Source organism: Salmo salar, unplaced genomic scaffold, assembly GCF_965601325.2.
Source record: "Salmo salar unplaced genomic scaffold, fSalSal1 ptg000519l, whole genome shotgun sequence".
Classification (NCBI taxonomy): domain Eukaryota; kingdom Metazoa; phylum Chordata; class Actinopteri; order Salmoniformes; family Salmonidae; genus Salmo; species Salmo salar.
The window spans coordinates 53,651-65,699 of NW_027675407.1; positions in this window are offsets into that span (position 1 = coordinate 53,651).

The following is a 12,049-nucleotide window of genomic DNA, read 5'->3' on the forward strand; positions in this document are numbered from 1 at the left end:
ACTACACACAGGGCCTGAATTCTAGGCTGGGGCCGACAGATAAACAAAACAAACAAAATGGAGTACCGTGATTAATGAACAGTCCAGCAGGCATCAGCTATGTAGCCAAGTGATCATAGGGTCCAGTGAACGGGAATATACGAAACAGGGAAGCCGGTAAGTAGTCGTTACTATGCTAGCCGGGAGATGCGCCTGGCTCGAGGCTAACTGGTGCTAACTTCGGGACAAGGGCGTCACCGACATCCTGCAAAGGCCGGTTGAGGGCACATCGGACGGAATTACGTCGGCAGACCAGTCGTGATGGATCGGCGGGGCTCCATGTCGACAAAGGGTCCAGGCCAATTGGCAAAAGAGGTATTGTAGCTGGAGTAATTTTGTTTTCTACCCGGGAGATGCACCTGGCTCAAGGCTAACTGGTGCTAGCTTCGGGACAAGGGTGTTAGCCACTATAGCCAATCTGGTGCAAAGGTCCAGAGCTTACGGCAGGAATCCGGTGTTGTATTGGCTTCTAGTCGTCTTAGTGAAGAGTCTGGGAGGAATCAGCTGTGTAGCCGAGTGATCATAGGGTCCACTGAGCAGGCCGGGAGATGGGCCTGGCTCAAGGCTAGCTTCGAGGCTGGGCCACTCGGTAGCAGCTAGCTAGCTGCGATTATCCAGTGTAATGGTCGGCTTGTCACCAAAAACACTCACAAACTTTTACAGATGCACAATCGAGAGCATCCTGTCGGGCTGTATCACCGCCTGGTATGGCAGCTGCTCCGCCCATAACCGAAAGGCTCTCCAGAGGGTAGTGAGGTCTGCACAACGCATCACCATCACCAGAAACGTTAGGAGCATAACATCAAAATTTACGAAGGCAAGCAGCAGCGGGAGGAGTAGGCTAAGGAAGAGGTTTTTTTCTGATGGTTAGGCTCTTATTTCAGAGGGGTGTCATCAATAGCCCATAATGACATAATGACAAAGTGAAAACAGGTAAAAAACCAAAAGACCTTATTTACTTAAGTATTCAAACCCTTTGCTATGAGACTCAAAATTGCGTTCAGGTGGATCTTGTTTCCATGAATCATCCTTGAGATGTATCTACAACTTGTTCGGAGTCCACCTGTGGGAAATTCAATTGATTGGATATGATTTGGAAAGGCACACACCTGTATATATAAGGTCCCAGAGTTGACAGTGCATGTCAGAGCAAAAACCAAGCCATGAGGTCGAAGGAATTGTCTGTAGAGCTCCGAGACAGGATTGTGTCGAGGCACAGATCTGGGGATGGGTCCCAAGAACACAGTGGCCTCCATCATTCTTAAATGGAATACTCTTCCTAGAGCTGGTCACCCGGCCAAACTGAGCAATTGGGGGAGAAGGGCCTTGGTCAGGGAGGTGACCAAAAACCTGATGGTCACTCTGACAGAGCTCCAGAGTTCCTCTGTGGAGATGGGAGAACCTTCCAGAAGGACAACCATCTCTGCAGCACTCCACCAATCAGACCTTTATGGTACAGTGGCCAGACAGAAGCCACTCCTCAGTATAAAGCATATGACAGCCTGCTTGGAGTTTGACAAAAGGCACCTTAACCTCTCTAGGGTATGTGGGACGAAATCGTCCCACCTACTCAACAGCCAGTGGAATCCCGTGGCGCAATATTCAAATACATTAGAAATGCTATTACTTCAATTTCTCAAACATATGACTATTTTACACCATTTTAAAGACAAGACTCTCGTTAATCTAACCACATTGTCCGATTTCAAAAAGGCTTTACAACGAAAGCAAAACATTAGATTATGCCAGCAGAGTACCCAGCCAGAAATAATCAGACACCCATTTTTCATACTAGCATATAATGTCACATAAACCCAAACCACAGCTAAATGCAGCACTAACCTTTGATGATCTTCATCAGATGACACTCCTAGGACATTATGTTATACAATACATGCATGTTTTGTTCAATCAAGTTCATATTTATATCAAAAACCAGCTTTTTACATTAGCATGTGACGTTCAGAACTAGCATACCCACCGCAAACTTCCGGTGAATTTACTAAATTACTCACGATAAACGTTCACAAAAAACATAACAATTATTTTAAGAATTATAGATACAGAACTCCTTTATGCAATCGCTATGTCCGATTTTAAAATAGCTTTTCGGTGAAAGCACATTTTGCAATATTCTGAGTAGATAGCTCGCCATCACGGGCTAGCTATTTTGACACCCACCAAGTTTAGCCCTCACCAAACTCAGATTTACTGTAAGAAAAATTGGATTACCTTTGCTGTTCTTCGTCAGAATGCACTCCCAGGACTTCTACTTCAATAACAAATGTTGGTTTGGTTCAAAATAATCCATAGTTATGTTCAAATATCCTCTGTTTTGTTCGTGCGTTCAAGACACTATCCGAAGGGTGACGAAGGGTGACGCGCCCGACGCGTTTCGTGACAAAAAAATTCGAAATATTCCATTACCGTACTTCGAAGCATGTCAACCGCTGTTTAAAATAAATTTTTATGCGATTTTTTCTCGTAAAAAAAGCGATAATATTCCGACTGGGAAACCCTGTTTTCGTTCAAAGACGAAAAAATAAAAACATGGTGTCGGCTCGTGCACGCGCCCCCAGTCTCATTGTTCTCAGAGCGACCACTATCCAAATGCGCTAGTGTTTTTCAGCCATGGCCTGCAAAGTCATCATTCAATGTTCTGCCACCTTCCGAGAGCCTATGGGAGCCGTAGGAAGTGTCACGTTACAGCAAAGATCCTAAATGTTCAATAAACAGAGCCAAGAAGTCCAAGGAATGGTCAGAGAGGGTACTTCCTGTTTGGAATCTTCTCAGGTTTTTGCCTGCCATATGAGTTCTGTTATACTCACAGACACCATTCAAACAGTTTTAGAAACTTTAGGGTGTTTTCTATCCAAATCAAACAATTATATGCATATTCTAGTTTCTGGGCAGTAGTAATAACCAGATTAAATCAGGTACGTTTTTTATCCGGCCGTGCAAATACTGCCCCCTACACTAGAGAGGTTAAGACTCTAAGACCATGAGAAACAAGAGTCTCTGGCTTGATGAAACCAAGATTGAACTCATTGGCCTGACTGCCAAGAGTCACGTCTAGAGGAAACCTGGCACTATCCTTATGGTGAAGCATGGTGGTGGCAGCATCATGCTGTGGGGATGTTTTTCAGCAGCAGGGACTGGGAGACTAGTCCGGAAAGTATTATGTGAAATTATTTTGATGTGATATTTAAATATTGTGTGAAATTATTCTGAATTGATATGAAAGTACATCAATTTATGCTTCTAGAAATGTATCTTAATTGAGAATCGATTCAGATTTAGATGGAATAGTTGACTATTTTAGCTGCCAGAGCCAGTCTACCTCTGAAAATAACATACAGTCCTTGGACCTTGAGGAGTAACGGGGGCAGCAATCAGCAGTAGAAACAATAACAAAGCGTACTCCCTGCCCGTTTCGGTAAAAAGTTGAGGGATGGGGCTGGAGAAATGTAACCATCCATGATATCAACATTATAGTTTTAACCATGTTTTGAGGATATACAGTGTTTGTTTATATTTACTGACAAACATTGGAGTAAATAAAAGCTTATATTTTGGGTTCTGATGGGGTTCGACAGTTGAACTAAGCTCATGAGGCATTTATAAGTGATTTCTTCAAGAAACAATGGGTACATATCATTAATGTATAAGTCCCAAAATGGATGTAACAACTGCTGATTGCCCCTTTAAGAGAACATCTTGGGCTAATCTAATAGGAGATATTGAGGACTACAGTATTTCAGGCATTGTCATTGGATGCATTTGATCAATTGTTAACGTTTTGTTGATGGTCCACTCTTGATGTTCTACACGTTACAGTGTAGCTTCAGCCATTCCTACAGAACAACATTAAAGTGTAGAACCCCTTTACTGCATATTGGTTCAACGACTGCAGAGACGGTACTTACTGGTGTTAAACACATCTCCAACCTCCTCTTCTTCCTCCAATGTGACAGTCATTTCCCCCTCCTCCTCTTTCACTCCAAAAACTGCAACCTCCTCTTTCTCTTCCTCCTCTTCTTTTACTGTAACATCCTCCTCCTCTTTCACTCTGAACGCCTCTTCCTCTTCTTTAACTGAAACGTCTTTCTCTTCTTCTTTCACGCTAACAGCTTCACCCTCTACTTGTTTTTGTATTGTAACATCTTTCTCTTCCTCCTCCTCTTTCACAAGAGCTTCTTTCTCCGTCCAGCAGACCTCCTCTTTAACAGGAGGAGAGTAGCTTAGTGAACTCATGGTCGGGGATGTTAGCTAGTTAGCATTAGCGACTAGCCTAGTTCTAAGCTAACTTAGCAAACCAGCTAGCTGACAAACAACGTAAATATATAATTAAATGGTCCAACAAGTACATACGACAGAAGTGTGTTTAATACACAGCGACTAATATACACCAAAACAGTGTAAAGAGCGTGAATGTTGTAGCTATGTTTGCTAGAAAGCTACCGAGGTGTCTGACTAGTTGTTGTTGTTGAAGGAGCGTCCCGTCCACTAGATTATACGTCACACTGGCAGCATCGCCTGAACCTAAAAGACGCACATCGCCATCTGCTGACTGGAGGGGGCAACGCAGTTGAGGAACCAAACGTTTATTTTTCATTTATTTCATAAAATATTAATATTACATTAAGTCGTTCAAAGAGAAGCATGTGTTGATTGATTCGTTTTTAATGAGTGAGAATTTAAAACAAACTTTACACCCACTACATATTTGCGTTGAACCATACTTCTGACATGGATCATTTTGACCCCAGAGGCATATCTTTTATCATGGCCAAAATGTATTTTATTCAATTCTTCCAATTTTTCATGACTTTGTCAATCAACTGGTTGTTAATAAATCTAAATCATGGTTTAGTGTTTCTGTATCAATATGGACTTTTAACAAATTCAAATCCTTTGGAGTCATTTTGACCCCAGACAAAAGCACCTTTGATAAATAGGACGTTTATTTCAAATCAAAATCACATTTTATTGGTCACATACACGTGTTTAGCAGATATTATTGCAGGTGTAGCAAAATGCCTGTGTTTCTAGCTCCGACAGTGCAGTAATATCTAACAAGTAATATCTAACAATTTCACAACATATACCCAATACACACACATCTAAGTATTTGAATCTAGGTTTCTCTGTAGACATGATCCATCCCACCAGAGGGTGGAGGGGCTCCTGTAACAGTGGTTTTGACCAGATAGACACCTGCAGACACACAGTATAGTGCCTCCCATGTACTCTCCTAAGATTGGGTTTTTCTTTACCATGTCTCACGTGACTGTGTACAAAACTGCCATTGGTAGAAAACTCTGCCAGCGGTATACAGCGCATTCGTAAAGTATTCAGACCCCTTCACTTTTTCCACATTTTGTTATGTTACAGCCTTATTCTAAAATGGATTAAATAGAAAAATGTTGAATAATTTTTCATCCTCATCAATCTTCACACAATACCCCACAATGACAAACCCAAAACAGGTTTTTAGACATTTTTACAAATGTATTTACTTAAGTATTCAGAACCTTTGCTATGAGACTCGAAATTGAACTCAGATGCATCCTGATTCCACTAATCACCCTTGAGATGTTTCTACAACTTGATTGGAGTCCACCTCTGGTAAATTCAATTGATTAGACATGATTTGGAAAGGCACACACCTCTCTATATCAGGTCCCACAGTTCAGTGCATGTCAGAGCAAAAACCAAGCCATGAGGTCAAAGGTATTGTCCGTAGAGCTCTGAGACAGGATTGTGTCGAGGCACAGGTACCAAAAAGGTACCAAAAAATGTCTGCAGCATTGAAGGTCCCCAAGAACACAGGAACACAGTGGCCTCCATCATTCTTAAATGGAAGACGTTTGGAACCACCAAGACTCATCTTAGAGCTGGCCGCCCGGCCAAACTGAGCAATCAGGGGAGAAGGGCCTTAGTCAGAGAGGTGACCAAGAACCCGATGGTCACTCTGACAGAGCTTCCAGAAGGACAACCATCTCTGCAGCACTCCATCAATAAGACCTTTATGGTAGAGAGGCCAGACGGAAGCCACTCCTCAGTAAAAGGTATATGGCAGCCCGTTTGGAGTTTGCCAAAAGGCACCTGAAGGACTCTCAGACCATGAGAAACAAGATTCTCTGGTCTGATTAAACCAAGACTGAACTCTTTGGCCTGAAATCAAAGTGTCATGTCTGGAGGAAAATTGGCACCATCCTTACAGTGAAGCATGGTGGTGGCAACATCATTACTGTGGAGATGTTTTTCAGCAGCAGTGCAAATTGTCCCCTGATATTGGTGTAATTTATCACCCATTTTGTCTGTATGAAAGTTAATTTCCCCTCAGGCACACATGAGTAATTTGTTATTCTTTCTCATATCTTACGCATATTCAGTGGCCTGACTGCGTCCAGACTACATCAAAGGCCCGTCCTGATAGATCTTAACGTAATGCAGCTTGGAGTGATCGGATGACGGAAGTCACATTTAGGTGCCAGGTGTAACTGAGGCCATAGACTATCCATTACTTTGAGTGTTTTATAGAATATGACTAAATGTGATTCTGTGTTGCAGGGGCATTTATCATTTTCAGCAAATCTACTGGGTTGGTTGAAAAGTGATACTAAATCTACATACCATGCACTATTTTGACATAGTGGAAAATATACTGAATGTATATTGTTTTTCATAGTAAGTTATGTGTTGCTTTTGCACATTTGTTCATTGGTTTGCTTAGTGTTGATTGGTCAGTCATTGGGTTCATTTGTTTTACAACATGTTCAAATCAAGCTTTATTTATACAGCACATTTCAGACATGGATGCAACACAATGGCTTCACAGGAAAAATGAAAAGAAGAGGATTAAAAAAAAGAATAACATCTGAAAGACTAATGAAGATTCTAAGGAAAATCCATTGATTAAAATATTTATTGGATGGATCCAACCCATAATATAAGGTTGTTTTACTCCATTGTTTGTTGTTACGTTCACCAGCAAGAAACCAGAAACGTCCCTTAAATTGAAGAGGGAACTAACAAAGAGTCACTGACAACAGTGTGAATTTATGAAAGCACCCGAATGTCCATTGAGAAAGCACAACGACTATACCATTTAGCTAAGCTAAGAATGACGGGAATAATCAAGTCAATAAACGTTGGGTAGTTAGTTAGATAGAATATAGTTCATATACTGGCAAGTTTGATGTATAAGTAGCCAACTAACGTTAGGTAGCTAGTTAACATACCGGTACATACTGCTGTAATAACATGCTTGCAAATAGTCAGCCAAAATGACGTGTAAAGTAACTTATTTGAAAAGTAATTATTTTATTGCATTGCTCAACATTTTCTTAACATTTGTCATAATTAGTTAAAGCAATGAATTTGTATCGGCTCTCGTTGGACTTCGGCTGCATATTTTCCGCCATTTTCTACAAATCTAAAAAAAAACGGGAAGCCACGCCCATTTCCTGAAGAATTGCATTATGGACCCTAACGTACTGCGTGTTTACGTCATATTATGGCGAATTTAGTACGACATCCGGGAGGTTTTGGCATACTAACTATATCATTTTTTTGACATATTGTTTTGTATACGTTTTAAAGATTCTAAGTACTGTTCCAAATCAGATAAAAAAATTAAGAAAAGGGGCTTTTTCTTCATAAATTTTGATTTGTGGATGAAAGATTTTCCTAATAAAATAAAGAGATTTATGACATACTCACGTTCAATTGTGGAATCAGTGTAGTAAAATAATATGTCAAACTTAGTTAAATAAAGATTTGTGCAAACTTAAAAAATAAAATAATAAAAAAAAAATTGAAAAAAAAAAATTGAAAAAAAAATACTAACTATATCATACTATGACCAATAAGCACACTATATACTCAATTAACATCACAAATAGTACGGTTAGTATGAGTATTCTAACACAGCTAATGACTTATCAACAGCTCTAACAATTTGACCCCCACAGGAAAATCTACACGGGCAGTTATAGAAAGACCCATTTACTATATAACCATTGATTCTTGAAGAATATAACTTATAAATGCCTCAAATGTTTCAACTGTATTACCCCATCAGAAACCAAAACATAAGCTTGAAAAACACCACCGTTTGTTAACAAGCACTGTATAGCCTTGAAATCTGGTTAAAACTATCATTTTGACCTTATGGATGGCCAGTGCTTGTATTTATAGTGTAGTCAATTCAGGGGGTAGTCCTGGACTGAACTCAAACCTGGGTCCAGCGACTGTCAAGTCAACAGCTTATAACTGTTACGCCAAGATGTCTGAACTTCTTGACGAGGTCGCTAGGTATTGGGTTACGGTTGCTACAATAGCTTCTCTATGAATTTCAGAGTGGTTACAATTCTCCTTCCCCCATCCCTCAGCTGCTTACCAAACCAAGCCTCTGGGCAGCCATTTTGTTTCTGTTTAAAAACTAGGTTGTCCCTTTAAACAAGCCACACAATCAACCAATTAATCTGCAGTTCAAACAATAACAAAGCTGTAATTCCACCACTGATTTGGTAATAAGATGATGATGGGGCTGGAGAAATGTAACTACTCTCAAATTCATAGACGGACCTATGGATGCAAGGACTGACCATCCATGATATCAACATAGTTTTAACCATGTTTTGAGTGTGAGTGTTTACAGTGTTTGTTTATCATTTAAATTGTTTCTAAACATTGGAGTAAAAAAAGCTTATTTGGGGTTCTGATGGGGTACAACAGTTGAACTAAGCTCATGAGGCATGTGTTATATTCTTCAAGAATCAATGGCCATAAATAAATAATTTAAAAGTCAAAATATTGATGTAGCTATTGAATATTTCCCCTCTAACACCACACATCAGTTCAACAACAACATAATCTTTATCAGGAGGAGAGTAGCTTAGTGAACTCATGGTCGGAGATGTTAGCTAGCTAGGCTAATGCTAACTTAACCAGCCCGCTAGCTGACTAATAACAACAACACCGCAAATATGAAATTAAATCTGATAACTAACTAGACGACAGAAGTGGGTTTAAAACACAGTGGCTAATATACACGAAAGCGTCTAAAGAGCTTTATTGGTTCGGCTATTTTGTCTAGCAAGCTACCGAGGTGGCTGAATAACTGTTGAAAGAAGCGTTCCGTCCACTAGATTATACGTCACACCAACAGCATTACCTTAAATTCCCACACCGCCATCTGCTGACTGGAGTGGGTAACGCAGTTGAGTAAAATGTTTATTTTATTGTCAGACAAAAAGTTAAAGTGTAGGAAGCATTCGTTTTTACTCGCTAGTGTAACAACACAGTGTGGTTAAAGACGTAGTAAGCTAGTTGTAGTCACGATATGGTTCCCTATAAGTTCAAACAGTTATGTTTTTGCGTTGTTACATATTTCTTGACTTATTTCCGGATATCTTCTAAACTACCCACAATGCACTATGTGCTACAGAGTTTGTATGCTAGCTCGGTATTTAGCTCCAGCTTGTAAACGTCAGCCACACCTCATGCTTTCATATACTGTGTGGTTGTGATATCTAGTGGGAACGCATTAGCACGGTAGACTCTGCTGCCTTGTTGTCAGTAGGGATGTTACTTTTGATACCGGAGCTACGACGCCTGCGTCCAAATCGCTAAGCAGTAAACTTCAAAGCAGTGTACCGATGCCTGTATCACTTTATCAGCAGCACGTCATCAATGGCGTCTGAAGCTTCATTTCATCAAACAACCACCTGATTGGTTTGGTATTGGGCTTGAAGATCCCACCCAATGTGTTCTCTAATCTCATAAAACATTTCAGTGTCTTTATTCTCCCAAGGGGAAGGTGCTGGAGTATTGAAAACATGGGTGGCAATAATTCAGACCCCTACCTTTTGAGAATTACATGTTAAACTAAATATCTTTCTCTGAGCTATTGTATTAGTATAAAATCATTTCCCTGTATTTTTGACACAATATAGCTCAGTATTTGAATTTTTTTTATAGAGTCGTTTTTGCTCATCTTTATCAAGAGTGTCAACAATTTTGTCCCCCACTGTACCTCCATACTGCTGCTACATGGTGTAACAATACATCATGTAGATGTATATAATGAACAGACTAGGTCTATACTGCTCCTACATGGTGTAACAATACATCATGTGGGGCTTTAAGGCGATGCTAGTGTGACGTATAATGTAGTGGACGGAACGCTTCTTTCAACAGCAGCAACAGGGAATTTGTAGATCAGTCAATCGGCAGTCGCTTGCAATGTCGAACAAGCCATTCCTCCATACAGAATCTCTCCAGGTCCTTGATTTATTTAGTCTGTCTTATGGACTGCCCTGATCAATTCAAACCACAGGTTTTCAATGGAGTTCAAGTCCGAAGACTGAGATGGCCACTGAAAATGTTGATTTTGTGCCCAATTAACCATTTCTTCGTGGATGTTGATGTGTCTTGCTGGAAGATCCACTTATGGCCAAGTTTCAGCCTCCTAGCAGAGAGGTAACCAGGTTTTGGGCTAAAATATCCTGGTAGTGGGTAAAGTTTATTTATTTATTTTATACAGTAATTTTAGCTCATCTTTATCAAGGGTATCAATAACTAGGTGCTTATTTTGATATCTAGTTATTTGACCGAATCAGAAATACAGATGTGGAGTAGATGTAGAGTTTGTTTTAAATTCTCATAAAAATCTGAACTAATCAAACAACACTTGTTGCTCTTTGTACGTGTTGATATAATATTCATATTTAATGAAGAGAAAAAAAACGTTTCCCTAAACTGCTTTATAATATTATAATTCAATGAAGAATAAAAATAGTTTTCCCTCCTCAACTGCGTTTCCTCCCTCCAGACAGCAGATGGCGATATGTGTCTTTCAGGCGATGTTTCTAGTGTGACGTATAATCTAGTGGACGGAACGCTTCTTCAACAACTGCAGCCACCTCGGTAGCTCGCTAGCTGACAAAGTCGGAACATTCAAGTTCTTTAGACACTTTCGTGGTTTATTTGCTACTATGATTTAAACATACTTATGTGTAAACAACTAGCTACCCCATTTAATTTAATATTTACGTTGTAAGTCAACTAGCTGGCTGGTTAAATTAGCACTAGTCTAGTCGCTAATGCTAACTAGCTATTATCTCCGACCATGAGTTCACTAAACTACTCTAATCCTGTTAAAGAAGAGGTCTGCTGGACGGAGAAAGAAGCTCTGGTGAAAGAGGAGGAGGAAGAGAAAGATATTACAATACAAAAACAAGTAGAGGGTGAGGCTGTTACAGTGAAAGAAGAAGAGAAAGACGTTACAGTGAAAGAAGAGAAAGACGCGTTCAGAGTGAAAGAGGAGGAGGATGCAGTTTTTGGAGTGGAGGATGAAGTGAAAGAAGATGAAGTCGTTTTTGGAATTAAGGCTGAAGAGGGGTCAATTACTGTCAATGATGAAGAGAAGACTGGAGAACTGATTAACACCAGTAAATACAGTGAGTACTATCTAATAAAACAGGGACATTGATCTGATTAACACCAGTAAATACAGTGAGTACTATCTAATAAAACAGGGACATTGATCTGATTAACACCAGTAAATACAGTGAGTACTATCTAATAAAACAGGGACATTGATCTGATTAACACCAGTAAATACAGTGAGTACTATCTTATAAAACAGGGACATTGATCTGATTAACACCAGTAAATACAGTGAGTACTATCTAATAAAACAGGAACATTGATCTGATTAACACCAGTAAATACAGTGAGCACTATCTTATAAAACAGGGACATTGATCTGATTAACACCAGTAAATACAGTGAGTACTATCTAATAAAACAGGGATATTGATCTGATTAACACCAGTAAATACAGTGAGTACTATCTAATAAAACAGGGACATTGATCTGGTTAACACCAGTAAATACAGTGAGTACTATCTAATAAAACAGGGACATTGATCTGATTAACACCAGTAAATACAGTGAGTACTATCTTATAAAACAGGGACACAAACTCTGCAGTTGT